The 16,787-nt window shown below is 44.1% G+C and overlaps 1 non-coding gene across 1 annotated transcript; it reads left to right on the top strand.

Moving 5' to 3' along the window:
* Positions 1-5,175: 5,175 nt before the first annotated feature.
* TRNAG-CCC lies at positions 5,176-5,248 on the top strand. Its single transcript has one exon. It is a non-coding gene; the product is annotated as a tRNA-Gly (tRNA).
* The last annotated feature ends 11,539 nt before the right edge of the window (positions 5,249-16,787 follow it).

Raw genomic sequence — 16,787 nt, forward strand, 5'->3', positions numbered from 1 at the left:
ATGCTGGGATGAGTGATTATGAGCCAAAAAATTAAAATCTATCTAGAATATATACCATCTGAAAATTGGATTTTATTGGGTCAGGTATCTGTTTGTTCCTAGGCTGCTGTCCATTATGAAACTTTGTCAAATTGTACCATGAAACTATCAAAGCTTTTGTGTCATTTTCAAACAAAGTATAATGACCTCTCACATAAAGCAACAGAGGTTTCTTAGAATGACTGCAACATATCACTTTCCCATCTAAAATCTATTAATTTTATCATTGAAGACAGAGAAGACAGAAAAACTCCAGTGGCATAAATCAAAGTTGCTTTGATAGCAAAAGCATGTGCAAGTCACATAATTTCCAAGAAGCTTACAGAACCAGCAGTGAGGTTAATGTCTCCACAGAAGATTGCTTTTGTTTGCAAGTAACAGGAACCCACAGAGTACATAAAGGCATATAAAAGGCCTTCACCCAAGAGGTCCAGTAGACCCTTGGCCACTGAGTCTCAAGATCAATTTGCCTTCACATGGGAGGGGCAACAGTGAACTTTTCAAGTGCTCCCCAAGGCTACCTGCACAGCCCCACCGTATGTCACGGGATGGTAGCCCGAGACCTGTTCCTGTTCTCCTTCCCCACGTTAGTAAAACGGGCCCATTACACTGATGATAGAATACTAACATAGGAAGACTTGCCTCTGCTCAGGACACTCTGCAGACTTTGCTGGAACATGTGTGAGGGAGAGGATGGGGTTGTTCCCACAGAAAATTCAAGGCCCAGGCACTGCCTTAAAGTTTTGGGGAGTCCTTTGTTGGGGTAAGGGGCACACTGTCCCAGAAGCTGTGATGGATGAGGTGCAAGCCTATCCAACCCCTAAGAATGGGAAGGAAGCACAAGTGTCTGTAGGATTTGGGGTTTGGAGGACTTGTATTCCTCACCCTGCACAGTGCCTCCGTCCCTTATACTGCCTGATAAAGGAAGGGCACGTGTGGGACTGGGGATCGGAGCAACAAGCCGCCTTTGAGAAGGCAAGACAGTAGTGAAGCAGATTAAAGCCCAGGTATCCCCCAAGCAGGACTACCATTGGAGTCAGATGGGTCTGTGACTCTGGGAGGTATGAGTTCGGCACAGCCTCAGAGACAACAAGAGGGAGTATCCCTAGGATTTTGGTCCCAGTTCTAGAAGGGTGTAGAAACCCAATAAACCTGCATATAGCACCAGCTCGTAGCAGTGCACACAACGCTCGTCCAAGTGGAGTCTCTCACGAAGGAACAGCAATCATGGTAAGAATCTCCCTTCCTACTGAGGGGCAGGTTGACAACATGTGTCACCGACCCACCTCTGCCATGGCGCTAACTCTCACGTTGACGAAAGGGCTCGCCCGTCTGCAGCAGAGGGACACCCCCTGTCCTCCAAATTCTCCTGCCCCTAATCCTGCCCCTGTGGCCTGTAGGGAGGGAGTGGGGAGATGCCTGCTGATGCCTGGTATACAGATGGGTCTGGTTGGGGTGACCCGTCTACAGGGACTGCAGTCACTGTTCAGCCCAACACTGACACCATCTGGAGGGAAACAGGAATGAACCACAGCTACCAGTGGGCTGAACTCAGAGAGGTTTGCCTGGTGATCTGCTCATGAGCTCTGGCGGTTAACGCTTTGCACTTACAGTTGGGCTGTTCTAAAGGGATTAACCTTACAGCTTAGAAAATGGGAAGCTGATGGGCAGATGATCATAAATAAGCACTTGTGGGGTCAGGATATGTGGAAAGACATTTGGATTTACCTGCAAGAGCCTGAGTCAGTCCTCACTGTCCTCCATGTCCCGGCTCAGAGGGCGCCAACACCCTTGGCAACGAGGAAGCTGATGCTGTAGCCCGGATATGAGCCCTAACAACGAACCCTTCAGTTATAGTGCCCGAGTGGGACGGTACATTGCCAAGGATGCTGGCTTGCCCTTGAAATACAGTGACTTAGCTAATGCAGTAACAGCATGTCCTGTATGTTCTAAACAATAAACAGAGCAACTGCCAAAGGAATCTGGGGCCATCCACTGGAGTTGCCAACTGGTGAGGGATTGGCAAATTGAGTATATTGGCCGGCTCCCTCTGAGCAAGGGCTCTGAACATGGCTTGGTTTGTGTGGACACTGCATCTGGTCTGACTCAAGCTTTCACCTGTTGCTGCAAAAACCAGGCTGCAGTTAGGGGATTAGAGAAGCTGAGTACCATGGCCAGGTACCCTCATCGTGTAGACAGTGATGGGGGTCACATTTCGACGGTCATGAAATGCAAGACTGGGCAAAGGAACATGACACTGAATGGAGGTTCCCTCTCCCCTATAAGCCGCAGGCAACAGCGTTGGTAGAAAGGAAGAATGAAATATTAAAGCAGCAGATTAAATTACTAACAGGTAAAACCACCTTGGCCGAGTGGACTAAAGTACTGTCCTAGACTTTAATACGTTTGGATGACAACCAGTAGGGCCTGTTGCCCCATTTGCCCAACTGGGGACCCCCTGCCGAGACACCCAGTGCCTTAAAGGTATGGAAGTCATGAGAGACAGACATTGCCGTGGATCAACATGGTGTGCTGCTGAGAACACCAAGCCCCATCACGCCGGGAAAGGTGTTATCTACTGGAATTTGCGATGGGATGTCCCACTGGGATGGGTAGATTACTTCTCTGCTGAATCCCATTGTCCTGCTGTAAGCCGGACCGGTTGAAGTGCACTCTACCTGGAATGGAACATGCACCATTGAAAGAGGGGAGAAGGTGGGGTCCTGGTCCGGCATATCCCCCCCCCCACCCCAGTCCATCTCCTCATGCCTGACAGTCTGCCTCCCCGGAAGCACGACCAGGTCAAGTTCCTAAAGCTGCAGCCACATTAATATCCAAGGGTCAGGCCACAGGTGTAGTTCATATAGAAGGGGAAGACCTCCCCTATAAGTTCCTACTACGTATCTGTCTTTTTGACCTTAGACTTCTGCTGCTCCTGTGGTGTCCCGTCACGGATGGGCACCTGACGGAGATACCTTTCTACGGTGGGCCCACTTGATGTCCGGCAAAGGAATCAATCCTCCTGTTGGGTATGTGGGCAGCTGTCCCCCTCAGCTCGTCAGGACTAGCATGGTGGGTATCACCACTCCAGGGAGGGGATTGGAAGTCTCTAAAGAAGTACATTAAGGAAAAACAAGCTAGGACTAGTACTCTTTTTCTCTTTTTCTTGAAGTATTGTTGATTTACAATATTGTGTTCGTTTCAGGAATACAGCAAAATGATTCAGTTATATATATATAAATATATATTTTCAGATTCTTTTCCATTAGAGGTTATTGCAAGATATTGAATATAGTTCCCTGAGCTATACAGTAAATCCTTGTTGTTTTTCTATTTTACTTATAGTGGTGTGTATCTGTTAATCCCAAACTCCTAATTTATCCCTCCCCCTCCTCTTTCCCCTTTGGTAACCATAAGTTTGTTTTCTTTGTCTGTGAGTCTGTTTCTATTTTGTAAATAAATTCGCTTGTATTTTTTTTTAGATTCCATATGTAAGTGATATCATATAATATTTGTAGGACTAGAACTCTTAATTCATCTGATATCACCAATATGATCCAGAACCCTGGCCTGTGGCACCCATGATCAATAGCACTGGGTAAGAGTACTCTTTTTCTGTCAATCAAACTACAGAGGCAGCGCATCAAACTGCTGGCAGGAAGGGTCCTAAAAATACCACCATCAGAGCCATGGGTGGCTGCACTCAGATTTGGGATGGGTTCATGTGGGACACCCTGGGTTGTGGACATTTGAGCACCTGGGCAACTCTATGTTGGGAACAGAAAAATCACTCTAAAAAGAACCAACCCAAGTGTACCCTGGGACATGGGAAGGATATCGCTGGAACTGTATGGTCATTCTGTCGCATGAAAGGATAGCAATTGGTTTGGCACTGATTGGTCACACCCCCCGGATACTTATTGGGTGGCCCTGAACGGGACCCAGTGGCTGTGTGGCTCATATCCTTGGCCATGTGGTTGGGCTGCTGCACCCTGCGTTTTCCTGAGCCCAGAGAAGAATCCACCCACGGTAACAAGAACTGCCAACCCTCTCTCCTCAAGGCCAGATGGGCACGTTCTGTTTTCCACTGGTACGATCATTTGGCCTCCATCTTTGTCCTCTCCATTGGCCTGGAGGACATCATAGCACACATAGAAGCTCTTACTAAGTTTACCCAGCAAGGCTTCGATGACAGCAGGCAAAGCTTGTCCTTACTAAACACTGAAATGTGTCTAGTGAGAAAAGCCATCCTACAAAAGAGGATGGCCTTGGACATTATTGCTGCCTTGCAAGGAGGCACAGGATGTTGTGTGTTTGCACCTGATGAGTCAGCTAATGGATCATCTTTATTAAACCACATGAGGACACAAGTGATTGCCTTGAGTGATCCAACCCCATTCACTCTTTTGCATGTAGTGATCCAGTTTTCCCAACTTTATGCCTCTTTTTAATCTCAGGCAACCACTGATTTTCTTTTTGTCCTTATATGTTAGTTTTGCATTTTTAAAAGATTTTCTATAAATGGAATCATACAGGATTTGCTACTTTTTGTTAGGCTTCTTTCTCTCAGGATAATGATTTTGAGATTCATCCATATTGTTGTGGGTACCAATATTTCATTTCTTTTTATTGTAGGGTAGCATTCCATTGTAATTCCATGGGATTTTTAAATGGCTAATGAGACAAAGCATTTTTATCAGACTCTGATGATGACCATAAACCCAGTTTTAAAATTTCAAGTGGTTTGTTCAAGTTTCACATCTCAGCAATATATTATTTAGTATCTTAAATAGCTTAAACCTGTCTAAGGCCAAAATATCACACTTTTCAAGTGTGAAGGAAAAGCCATTGGGATTTCTTAAGACCAAATTGTGTTACGAACTTTTGTGTTTGCCCGACTTCAAGATGTTCTTTACTCATCAGAGAAAAACAGATAACAAATAATACAGTGGTAGGCATGATTCAAACCTACATCTTAATGCTGCAGCAGAGCACAGAGTCTGAGAAAATGCAATCAAAGACAGAGCTAGGAATCCATGTGCTACTCTTCCTAAATACCAGCACTCAAGCTTCCCTCTTTGGAATGTTCATCAACTTAGCAACTGATGAAACTCTAAAAGTCATCTGAGAGGGACTTCCCTGGTGGTCCAGTGGGTAAGACTCTGCACTCCCAATGCAGAGGGCCCAGGTTCAATCCCTGGTTGGGGAACTAGATCCCACATGCTGCAACTAAGAGCCCACGTGCTGCAACTAAGACCCGGCACAGCCTAAATAAATAATAAAATAAAAATAAAAGTCATCTGAGAGAATTTTTCATGACTTTAGGTGTTCATGTTTTATCTGGAAATCTAGGATTATCATGCACAGCTGTCAACACATGCAGCCATTCTATTGACCTATAGTTTTGAATTAGGATTTTCTTGTTCAATCAAAATAAATAGTAGGAGAAAGAAGAAAAAAACCCACCAGATGTGGAAATTAAGCTGTGGGGACCTGTGTTCATGCCTCTGTTACTGAGGCAAGCACAGATCATTCTGGTGAAAGGTTGCAAAAATATCCTCCCTCACACTGATTTGAAGAGAATATTAAATGTGTTGATTAATTATTTTTTTCAGCCCTGGGAGCTCTTTATTGAAACAACTCGCAGCACAGTATTTGAGACAGAGAGCGTTGGCTGGCCGAATCCCAGGAGGCTGAGAAATTAAGGTTCCGGCGCCCGTCTCTGCCCTCCTGGGGAGGTTTCCTCCATGAAGGCAACCAGGCCTGAGCAGCCCCAGGCTGGAAGGTGAGTGGTCCATACATAGAGGCAATAAGAGCACTTGGATCAGGGTGGCCCTGCAGCACTGCCCTAGGCTGGGCCCCCAAAGTCCGACAGTTGTGGCATCCATGGGGGGGCAGGCACACCCTTCTTTAATTAAGTATAGCTTTGACGGTTCTGAGCACCCCAGTATGAATGGTGTGCATGCGTGTGTGTGTGTGTGTGGTTTTCTATACTACCAAGCTATTCTAGGACACCAGCTGGGTGTCCTGCAATTTAACTCAATTCTGACACTACCCAGAGAGAGCATCGGATTCCACAGGTGAAGGGCCCAGTCTTACAAGTCTGCTCCTCACCACCAGACACTGATTGCAAATCCAGGCTATCACCTGTGCGTCTGACCAGCTGGCTGTAGATTAGATGGTCCCACCATCCCCCCTCCTTAAGTTTGCTTAATTTTGCTAGAGTGGCTCACAGAATTCAGAGAAACATTTTACTCACTGGATTACTGGTTTAATATAAAAGGATGTAACTCAGCAACAGCCAGATGGAAGAGAGGGCAAGGTTTGGGGAAAGGGTACAGGGTTCGACCTCTCTGAGCGCATCAGTCTACCCAAATCTCCACTTGTTCACCCGGATGCTCTCCAAATTCTGTCCTTTTGAATTTTTATGGAGGCTTCGTTACATGGGCATGTAGATTAAATCACTGGCCAGTGGTGATTGAACTCAATCTCCAGCCCCTCTCCCTTCTCGGTGGGGCTGAAAATTCCAACCCTGAAATCACTTGGTCCACTCTACTGGCAACCAGCCCCCATCCTTAGGTGCTTTCCAAAAGTCACCTCATTAACATAACAAAAGACACCTTTGCCACTGAATTCCAAGAGTTTTAGAAGCTCTGTGCCAGGGCCCATGACCAAATATATATTTCTTATTGTAAATCATAATATCACAGTCCAACCGCTGGTCTTCCAACATGGCTCTCTTATAGTAAAACAACCAGAAAAGTCAGAAGTACTGGTATATTACTAGAATCCCTATTAATAACTATCAGCTACTGATAACAATCCAGTCCATCGTCCTATGGTATGAAAAAGCCTATCAGGGTGAGGCCACTCAGGTTTTCAGGCTTCCATTTAATCTTGTGAGGCCCCAAAAGCAGGAGTGGAGTCAGCAATATGTGGCTTCACCCTTTCAGGCCTCTGGTATAACTGAGCTAAGAGACAACATCATCTCTTGCTCTGAGCCCCTTGGAGGTGTTAATGTAATATTAGATTTCCCTTGTTACATAACCCATTTATTCATTCCTTTACCTGGAACTACTATTTTTCCTTCTCTCCTTTTATACCCACACTTTTTCACCTTTGGAAGAGACATTAAGTTTGGCCACTGTGCTGGTCTAGATTGCAGGCGGCAGCACTGGTGTAGCAAATGCCTCCCCTTCAATCCACTTCTATTCAGAAGAGGTAAGGTTACACAGGTGCAGAACTGGTGGGCTATCTTTACCACCAGGCCATATAGCTGTATTTATTGTTAGCCCCAATTTTGTCAGATGGGGTGAAGGTATGTCCTGCCCCATCAGGCCCTTAGGAATTCCAACATAAGGGTTAAAAACACAGTCAGAGTTTCTTGCTTAGGAATCACCCCCATTTCCTGCCTTTGTAGTTGCAGCCCTGGTCTTATAACCACTGCATCAAGAAGGGGAGGAAAGAAAAAAAAGTTGAAGTGATGCAAGGAAGAGAGAATAGCAGCACCTTCCCTAACCTCCCTTCCCCAGATCTGAAACCAAGCAGGACCCTGGGGGGCCTTCCCAAGTACAAAAGCCCCTCTGAGTCCCTCATTTCTTGCTTGTAGAAAGAAAGCTTTCATCTCCTAAGCTTTCCCTGAGCTTCAAAGAGCAGACTCAAGCAGTTGCTAATTAGGGAGGTGAGGGAATGCAGCTACAAAGGAAAAGTAGTCAAGCAAGAAAAGTAACGATAGCTTAAATAATAGTTCAATGATAAAACAGAGTCCTAGTTCCTCCTCAAGGAACATACATAATGATCTGACACATGTCTTTGAGTTGTTCTGCAGAAACTAAGACCCTTACCCAGGTGGAGGATGCTACCTACATGCTGACTACAAGCACGTAGATCCCAGACTGGCTGCAACCAGAGGGTTGACGACTAAGATTCCAGAAACATCACCCTGTTACCTCACCACCAACCAATCAGAAGAAAGTGCAGGAGCTGCACCCCTCACACCAAGTGTTACCTTTAAAAACTCTTCCCTGAAAGCCATTGGGGAGCTCAGGTCTTTTGAGCATGAGCTGCCCATTCTCCTTGCTTGGTGCTCTGAAATATTCCTTCACCATAACCAGTAGACTGGCTTTGCTGTGTGGCGGGTGAGCAGACTCAAGTTCAGTTCTGTAACAGATCCACCAAAAAAATGGAGAAATCTATCCAGTGGGGACACTCCTTTAGCCCCACTCGTTTTCGTGTTGGATGTGAGTACACACTTGTGAAGCCATGTAAGCCAGCTTTTCATGCCTTTATCCCCACCCACACTCTGTTTTAGACAACCAATCCTTTAACTGTCAGTTCCAATTCTCTATCAAACTAGTACTCCAAGGAGGATATCTCTCTGCCCGTTGTTGGACATTATAGGCTCTAGAGTGAGTTCCTTGGTCTGAAGAAATGACGGTTAGCCATCCATATTGGTATAATATCTTCTCTTCCAGTTCTTTCATCATGCTCTAAGCATTTGCATCTACAACCAAGTAAGCAAAGCCCATTCCAGAGTCAGTGTTTATTCCTGTCAGGATCCATCTGCAGCCCCCAGGGCTACGAGAATCAGTCTGATTTGACAGCTATGTTCAGGGCCTTCCCACCAGGGAATCTGCAGTCTCTAACCACCTGCAGTCTCTGTCTCTTTTGCTGGAAGACAGTACAGTTCTTATTGACATTTTGTACCTTAGAGAGTGTGATAAAAAGGAGACAATGGTCCCCAAATGGAGTAACCTTTGTTAGGTTCCCATGTCAGCACACCAAGACTTAATACATAACTAATTACAGTTTCAATCTTCCCCAGGAATGCGACCTTTAGCCAGCAAACCTGGAATTTCCTGGGCAGCACAAGGAAGAAATCTGCTGATAAACCCCTTCCATTTCCGCTTAGAAGGATGACCTTGCCTAAAACAATGCTTTCTTTGCTGATAATTTCCTTTTTTCTGTTCCCTCTCTGCCTTTAAAGACCTTTTCTTTTCTGCAGGTTGATGGAGCTCCTTTCTATTGCTAGATGAGATGCTGCCCAATTCATGAATCATTTTATAAAGCCAATTAGATCTTTAAAATTTACTTGTTTGAATTTTTGTTATTGAACAGGTGCAAAAGGAACACGTCTAGATTCAGTCCATCTCTGCATTGCTGCAGTGCCCTCATGTCCCCTCATTTCTGGACCCAAGGGACCATCTCAAGAGAGCATGTGGGGGGACTTCCCTGGCAGAGCAGTGGTTAAGAATCCACCTGCCAATGCAGGGGATATGTGTTCGAGGCCTGGTCTGGGAAGATCCCACATGCTGCGGAGCAACTAAGCCTGTGCACCACAACTACTGAGCCTGCGCTCCAGAGCCTGTGCATCACAACTACTGAAGCCCGCGTGCCTAGAGCCTGTGCTCTGCAACAAGAGAAGCCACCGCAATGAGAAGCCTGTGCACTGCAACGGAGGGTAGCCCTTGCTCGCCGCAACAAGAGAAAGTCCAAGCACAGCAACAAAGACCCAATGCAGCCATAAATAAATAAATAAATTTGTAAAAAAAAAAGAAAAAGAGAGAGCATGTGGGAATGTCTGCTTGTTAATTCCAGTCACTTTCCAAACCTGGAAGGGAGTTCTGATGGGCATAGACATGTCCTAATTTAATGCATTCCTCCAATTTCCATAGGGTTGCGCCCCTTATGGGCATCCCTTTAATAGGTCAGGTTTCCTTTAACCTCCCACCTGACCAAATGGACTGGGCATTGGCCACTGCTCATGAGTCATTAAAAACCCAAACGTAGGGGCTTTTACCACTGTTCAACTCTTCCATCACTGCTAGGAAAACAGCATGCAAGTCAGCACACCAGGCTGATCTCTTTTTACCTCCTTCAATCAGATTGGTGGCCTTCCAATCAGAATGTTGTCCATTTACCTTGGAACTGCCATATACAAACCAAGTAGCTCTTTGTCTGTCAGTGGAGAGCTGTTTATAGGGCACTGACCAAGTGACAATAGAATCCATCAACTCCTCACACAGTTCCAGAGTCAGTCTTAGGGGGGAAAAGGCTCCCTGCTGGTATCTATTTCCTCCTTGCATTCTCCCCAAAATAAGACCCTATATAAGCAATTTCCATTTTACTATGGAACTCTTCTGGGCACCGCCATCTTCATTAGAGTGTTTCAACTCTCTGGTCCGAAGTCCCAGTAGGCATTGCTCATAGGCTCTTGCCATATGTCCCAGCCTGTGCTCCACGCAGGGCTATCTCACATAGGGCTATTACAGGGAGAATTTGTCCCCACCAACACTCCAGCTTCTATTCTACAATGTGTGAGCTCAGGGAATCTTCCTGATTCCCATTTAGCATGTCCAATTAGCATTGCTTGAAGGGTGGATTTACATGCCTTCTGTTTTACACAATACAAGGTAGGGGAAATACTCCCCTGTGAGAGTTGATATCCACCCCCATAATACAACCAAGTAAAAGAGATGCAACCACTATAAAGACTGTTGGAACATATCAATCTTCCTACAAACTTTTACCTTACATTTCTAGCCCTAGCCTCCATTAGGACTTCATCCAGAGGTTTTGGTTTGCAATACTGGGTAGGGGAAGTGTTCCACAGCCAAAGATAATATCCATTCCCATAAAAGGAGACACAAATTCTTTACGTATAGCCTGTTTAAGCATTCCAACTTTCATAATCCTATCAATCATTACATGTTTACATTCTCTCAATCTAATTGTTGCCCATGTAGGGGCTTCACCAATAGGTGTGGCTTCTGTATCAAGGAGTCCTGGAAACTTTTCTCCACCCTCTGACCATTTTGCCCACTCTTGTGCCAAAGTCTTTTGGTCACCAGTGAGGGACTGAAGCAAGGCACTTTTGTCAATCTTTAACCTGATTACTCTAACCACTGTCCCAAAAGATGACTGGTCAGGTTTCTCACTGTAATTTCTGCATTCTGACATTTACTTTTCTTTTCTTTTTTTTTTCATTATTTAGAGAATACTTTATTCGTTTCTGTAGTCAAACCCATGTAGATAAGACGTTACCTATTTAATACAGTGCATTAGCCCTGTACAAATGGAAAAAATTATGTTTAATGTTTCTAGACAAATATAGCTGCTGACTTTTTCAATGTCTCCAAAATCATCTAAAAATTTCCCTCCTGCTGGGACGGGTCCCATGACTCTCCCCTTTCTGTTTCCTCTTTGTTTTGCTCCTATCAATATTTGCTTATTCACCTTATTTCTTAATAACCATTTAAAAATTTCCACTCTGTTGGGAAGTCCTTTGAGTCTCCCCTCGGCCTCTTTGCATTCTCTTGTTAATTAACTTAATGTTTTTATTGCCATCTGTGAAACTGAGTTCTCCTAAAACCAAGTTCCCTTACCGAGTTCATGATTAATCCCTTTATGCAAAACTTTATTCCTCTTCTTGTCCCCTCTAACCTCAATTCTGTGCTAACTGAACACTAGCCAACCAGAGTCAGATGACTAAAATTTTGCTGTTGTCGATAAAGTCATTAATGTACTAAAATTGCTCTTATAGATATCATCATTAACGTACAAACTCAGGTTGTTTCTTCAGGGTAAGATAAGCTCACAGACTCCCAAGCCATGGACCACCTGGTCAGAGAATCATACATCAGAGACATCTTGACTTCCAAAACTATGATTAAGAAATGTCATAAGAAATGATTAATCCAGGCTCTTTGTTCCTCACCTTAAAAAAAAACCCCAAAAAACCTTTAGTTCAAAGATCGAGTTGGAGTGGATCTGAGGCTTGTCTCCCATTCCCTTTCTTGGCACCCTGCAATAAATCCTTATCTTGCTGCAAACGCCTGCTGTCACAGTTTGGCTTTCTGCGCTGTGGGTACATGAGCCCTTTGCTTGGTTACATCTGTAAGACCTATGAGGGGAAACTGAGACAGGAAATTCGATAAAGCTTCCTGCACTGTTTTTTGGTTTTGCAACAATAGGGTTATATGGGCTGCCTGTGTGAAAGGGGACCTCTTAACCACAGTATTTACCACGTCCTGGGTAATGGGCATATTCATCAGGTAAATATCTCAGTCATCACAAAGCCCGTCCCACATGGCTTACATATGAAGCATATCAGCTGCTTCATTTGGGGTGTTCCACTTGGCATTCATAGGGGGTGATGGGCAATCTCCCTTCTCAGGGTTAACGGATGTTTTCTCCAGTCCACCAGGCTGGCTGAGCCCTCAGGAATAACCTCGTGTGTGTCTGGATCACATATAGCCATCTGTGATTTTTCCATAGTGAGCTGTGGGTCCTGTATCAACCCAAACATGCTCTTCTACTCTTCAGCACTCAACCAGAGACCAGTCCCCCAATTAATTACTCTCACAATCCATTTTAGTAAAGTTTCCTCAGGAAGCTGATAATATCAATTCACAAAATGAAACAACTCCTTCACACTCTACTCCCTGGTTTTAATAGTTGCTTGGTTTTGCCCTTCCTTCACCTTGACTGCCTTCTTCATGATCAGGGATCTTAGAGGTACCTTCTGTTGTCCCTTGTTTAAAAAAATCTTTTTCAACTGAATAAATTTTATTATTTATTTATTTATTTTAAAGTACTTATTTATTTGGCTGCACCAGGTCTTAGTTGCAGCACATGGGATCTTGTTCCCTAACCAGGGATTGAACTTGGGCCCCCAGCATTGGGAGAGTGGAGTCTTAACCACTGGACCACCAGGGAAGTCCCTCAACTGAATAAGTTTTAAAGATCTAATTGTCTTTACTGAACCATTCATGATTTGGGCAACATCCCATCTAGCAAGTAGAGAGGAGTTCTGAGGAGCTGTACTAAAAGGAAGGCTTTTCTAGGCAGAGAGTGGATTACCTTGTCTTCCTCTGGGGGATGGGAAGGGCCCGTGTGGCAGATGACCTCACTGGTGCTGACCAGAAAATTCCAGACCGACTGGTTAAAACTACATTCCTGGGAAATGTTGAAACTGCAATTAGGTTAGTTATTAAGTCTTGGTTTGCTGATGTGGGACTTAGCACAAGTGATTCCATTTTGGGCCTGTTGTTCCTTTTTAATGATTCTCCCCTTTTGATCAGACTCTATGCTTAGCTGAGAGATGTGATAAAAATTTTAAGGCATTAGTGTCACTCTCAGCTACTGCTCTGAAGTTCTCCAATTTTTGTCAGTCCTTTGTGTAGTGTCCATAGGTCATAACATTTTTGCTTAATCCCTGTGATATTTACAGGTCACAACTTCAAGTTTACAATCTTTAAGTCAGTCATTCTCTTTCTTCCTTTTTAAATGTCCCAGTCTTAGGGAGATCATTTGCTTGGCGGTTAGCAGCTGTAAACATGCATTTAAAGCTTTTGAGAGAATACAATGCACCTCGGAGCGTGTTATGATTATAAATAAGCAGGATAATCCCCAGTGTCTGGAGTGCACTTTGGACTATGGTTCCTAAGACCCAAACCAATCAAAGTCAAATAAGTCAAAGATGACCGTGCTGAAGGAGTCATCTTTTTAAGCCAAGTGGCTTGCTCAGTGATCTTATGTAATTGAGTGTCAACTTTCCCAGAAGTGTCAATCCAGGTGCAACAGGTGGTGTTGGCCATGGAACACATACTTCATTCCTCAGCTAAAAGGTAATCAAGGGCTATCCTATTATTAAGAACAACTTTGGGGAAAAAAACCTCCACAACTTTGGCCAGAGAGTATAACGATTTTTGTTGGGCAGCTATTGCTATTACAGCAGATTCTGTAATATTTTCAATAGTTAAGGAGAGGCTCCTCATTTGCATTTATGCATAACCAGGGAAGTAGGAACCTAGTAAAAGGAGCTAATTTTGAATCATGACCGCCTCCTGATAATTTCAATTTGAATCTATGGCTCAGAACTGGAAATGTGACAGTCATGAAGGCCAACAAAATGTTAGGGGTATGTAGACAATACAGGCAGTTTTATTCCTTTTATTTTTAATTTAATTTTTTATTTTTTATGACCCTTGTTTTGTGTCCCTTTCTTTGCATAAAGCCTGGATGCAAAGTTCTCCAAGCTTGTGTTGTTAACCAGAGACAGGGAAAGGGACCAGGGGGTCTCTAGCATAATGGACAGATCAGAGTTTTTGATGACAAATCCAGCAGTCTGAAATGTTACCCCCCATTTAGCAATGGCCTGGGAGATACAGATGACGGCATTATCTTTCCAGACCAATACCAGAGTAAAGGGAAAAAAGGGAAGAAGAAAGTGTTTCATGTTTTGTTAAAGTATAAAGTCTTGATTTTATACTTGATTTTTATACTTTCTCCCATCTTGGGAGAAAGCAGTCTACCTTAATGTCAGCTACTTCTCTTCCTAGTTAATTTGATTTGGAGAACTCCAGCATTTGTACAGATATCAGGTGGAGCCTTCTTTAGCTGTATTCCCAAGGCTCGAGTCCCTGAAGTTTGGCTGCCACCTGGGTCATGAGGAGGACCTGGTATAGTCCTTTCCAAAGATATTCAAGAGCAATCTTCGGTCTTACTGATTCCAACTCAGAAGGGTGGGAGAAAATGGGAAATGTTATTTTGGAGAGTCATAATCAGATATTTGAGGAAACTAGAAGAATTCAGAATCCAATCCAGTTTATAGGTACTTAATAAAACCTCAAGGACAATTAACAAGACTAGAACAAAATATCTACAAAGGTGCAAACATAATTTTTTTCTCAGTTACCCCCATTTTTTTCTTTTTTCCAAGGATAATTACAGTAAAACTAATTTATTTGCATTAAACTTGAACTGATTATTTATACAAATGCATCAAAAATAGTGATTGATCATTGTTTCTTTCTTTCTTTCTTTTTAAAAAAAATTTTTTTGGCTGCACCAGGTCTTAGTTGCAGCGTGCAGGATCTTCACTGTGGTGTGCGGGATCTTTAGTTGCAGTTCCTAACATGGAATCTGGGAAAGGATTCCAAACAAATGGGGAACTGAAGACTAATCTGGCAGCAGTTCCCAGTGTGGAATCTGAGGACAGAATCAAGGGCTGAGTTTAGAAGGTACTGCGGACTGGCCAACCCAAGGCCCTGCACACACCACTTGCATCTCCCGTGGAACCTTGGGCTGGGGAGAAGTTTGAACCAGCAGACCTCAGTAAGTGGGGACTTCAACTTGGGTCTCCACATTGACGGGAACTGTGCACTGCCACTAACAGTTCCCACGTGGCTCTCAGGATAGAATTAAGGTTGGGGTTAACCTCTCAAGAACAGGGGAATTGTGGACGGAAAAGCCGATTAGATGGGGAGCTCGATGTAAAGAGAGTGGACCACAGAACTGAGAGAAACTTACCTACAACTCTTAGAAATGGCAAAAAAGACAGTGACATGACCTCAAAGAGTTTACGGGGTACCATGCTTGTGTTTCTCGGTATCCAGATGCCATGAGAGGTGGCTTTGGATCTGATCCCAACGCTGCCACCAAATATGTTAAATAAAAATTCAACAGAGTTAAATTCAAAGTTCTAATTGGCTTTATGAAACATTTCAACTAGCAGTAGAAAGGAACTCCATTAAGCTGCAGAAAGGGAAGGGTTTTTAAAGGCAAAGAGGGAGCAGAAAAAAGGAAATTAACAGCAAAGAAAGAATTACCTAGGGGTACTCTGTTCTATTGTCTCTGCTGCCAGGCTCAACCCACAACTTCCAGAGTCACAGACGCATCTAACTCCAATGGTAGTCCTGCTTGGGGGTTGCCTAGAGATTTAACCTGCTTCACTAGTGTCTTGCCTTCTCAAAGGCGGCTTGTTGCTCCGATCCCCAGTCCCACACGTGCCCTTCCTTTATCAGGCAGTATAAGGGACGGAGGCACTGTGCAGGGTGAGGAATACAAGTCCTCCAAACCCCAAATCCTACAGACACTTGTGCTTCCTTCCCATTCTTAGGGGTTGGATAGGCTTGCACCTCATCCATCACAGCTTCTGGGACAGTGTGCCCCTTACCCCAACAAAGGACTCCCCAAAACTTTAAGGCAGTGCCTGGGCCTTGAATTTTCTGTGGGAACAACCCCATCCTCTCCCTCACACATGTTCCAGCAAAGTCTGCAGAGTGTCCTGAGCAGAGGCAAGTCTTCCTAGGTTAGTATTCTATCATCAGTGTAATGGGCCCGTTTTACTAACGTGGGGAAGGAGAACAGGAACAGGTCTCGGGCTACCATCCCGTGACATACGGTGGGGCTGTGCAGGTAGCCTTGGGGAGCACTTGAAAGGTTCACTGTTGCCCCTCCCACATGAAGGCAAATTGATCTTGAGACTCAGTGGCCAGGGGTCTACTGGACCTCTTGGGTGAAGGTCTTTTACATGCCTTTATGTACTCTGTGGGTTCCTGTTACTTGCAGCCAAAAGCAATCTTCTGTGGAGACATTAACCTCACTGCTGGTTCTGTAAGCTTCTTGGAAATTATGTGACTTGCACATGCTTTTGCTATCAAAGCAACTTTGATTTATGCCACTGGAGTTTTTCTGTCTTCTCTGTCTTCAATGATAAAATTAATAGATTTTAGATGGGAAAGTGATATGTTGCAGTCATTCTAAGAAACCTCTGTTGCTTTATGTGAGAGGTCATTATACTTTGTTTGAAAATGACACAAAAGCTTTGATAGTTTCATGGTACGATTTGACAAAGTTTCATAATGGACAGCAGCCTAGGAACAAACAGATACCTGACCCAATAAAATACAATTTTCAGATGGTATATTTTCTAGATAGATTTTAAGTTTTTGGCTCATAATCAC

Source organism: Balaenoptera musculus, chromosome 15, assembly GCF_009873245.2.
Source record: "Balaenoptera musculus isolate JJ_BM4_2016_0621 chromosome 15, mBalMus1.pri.v3, whole genome shotgun sequence".
Taxonomy (NCBI): Eukaryota; Metazoa; Chordata; class Mammalia; order Artiodactyla; family Balaenopteridae; genus Balaenoptera; species Balaenoptera musculus.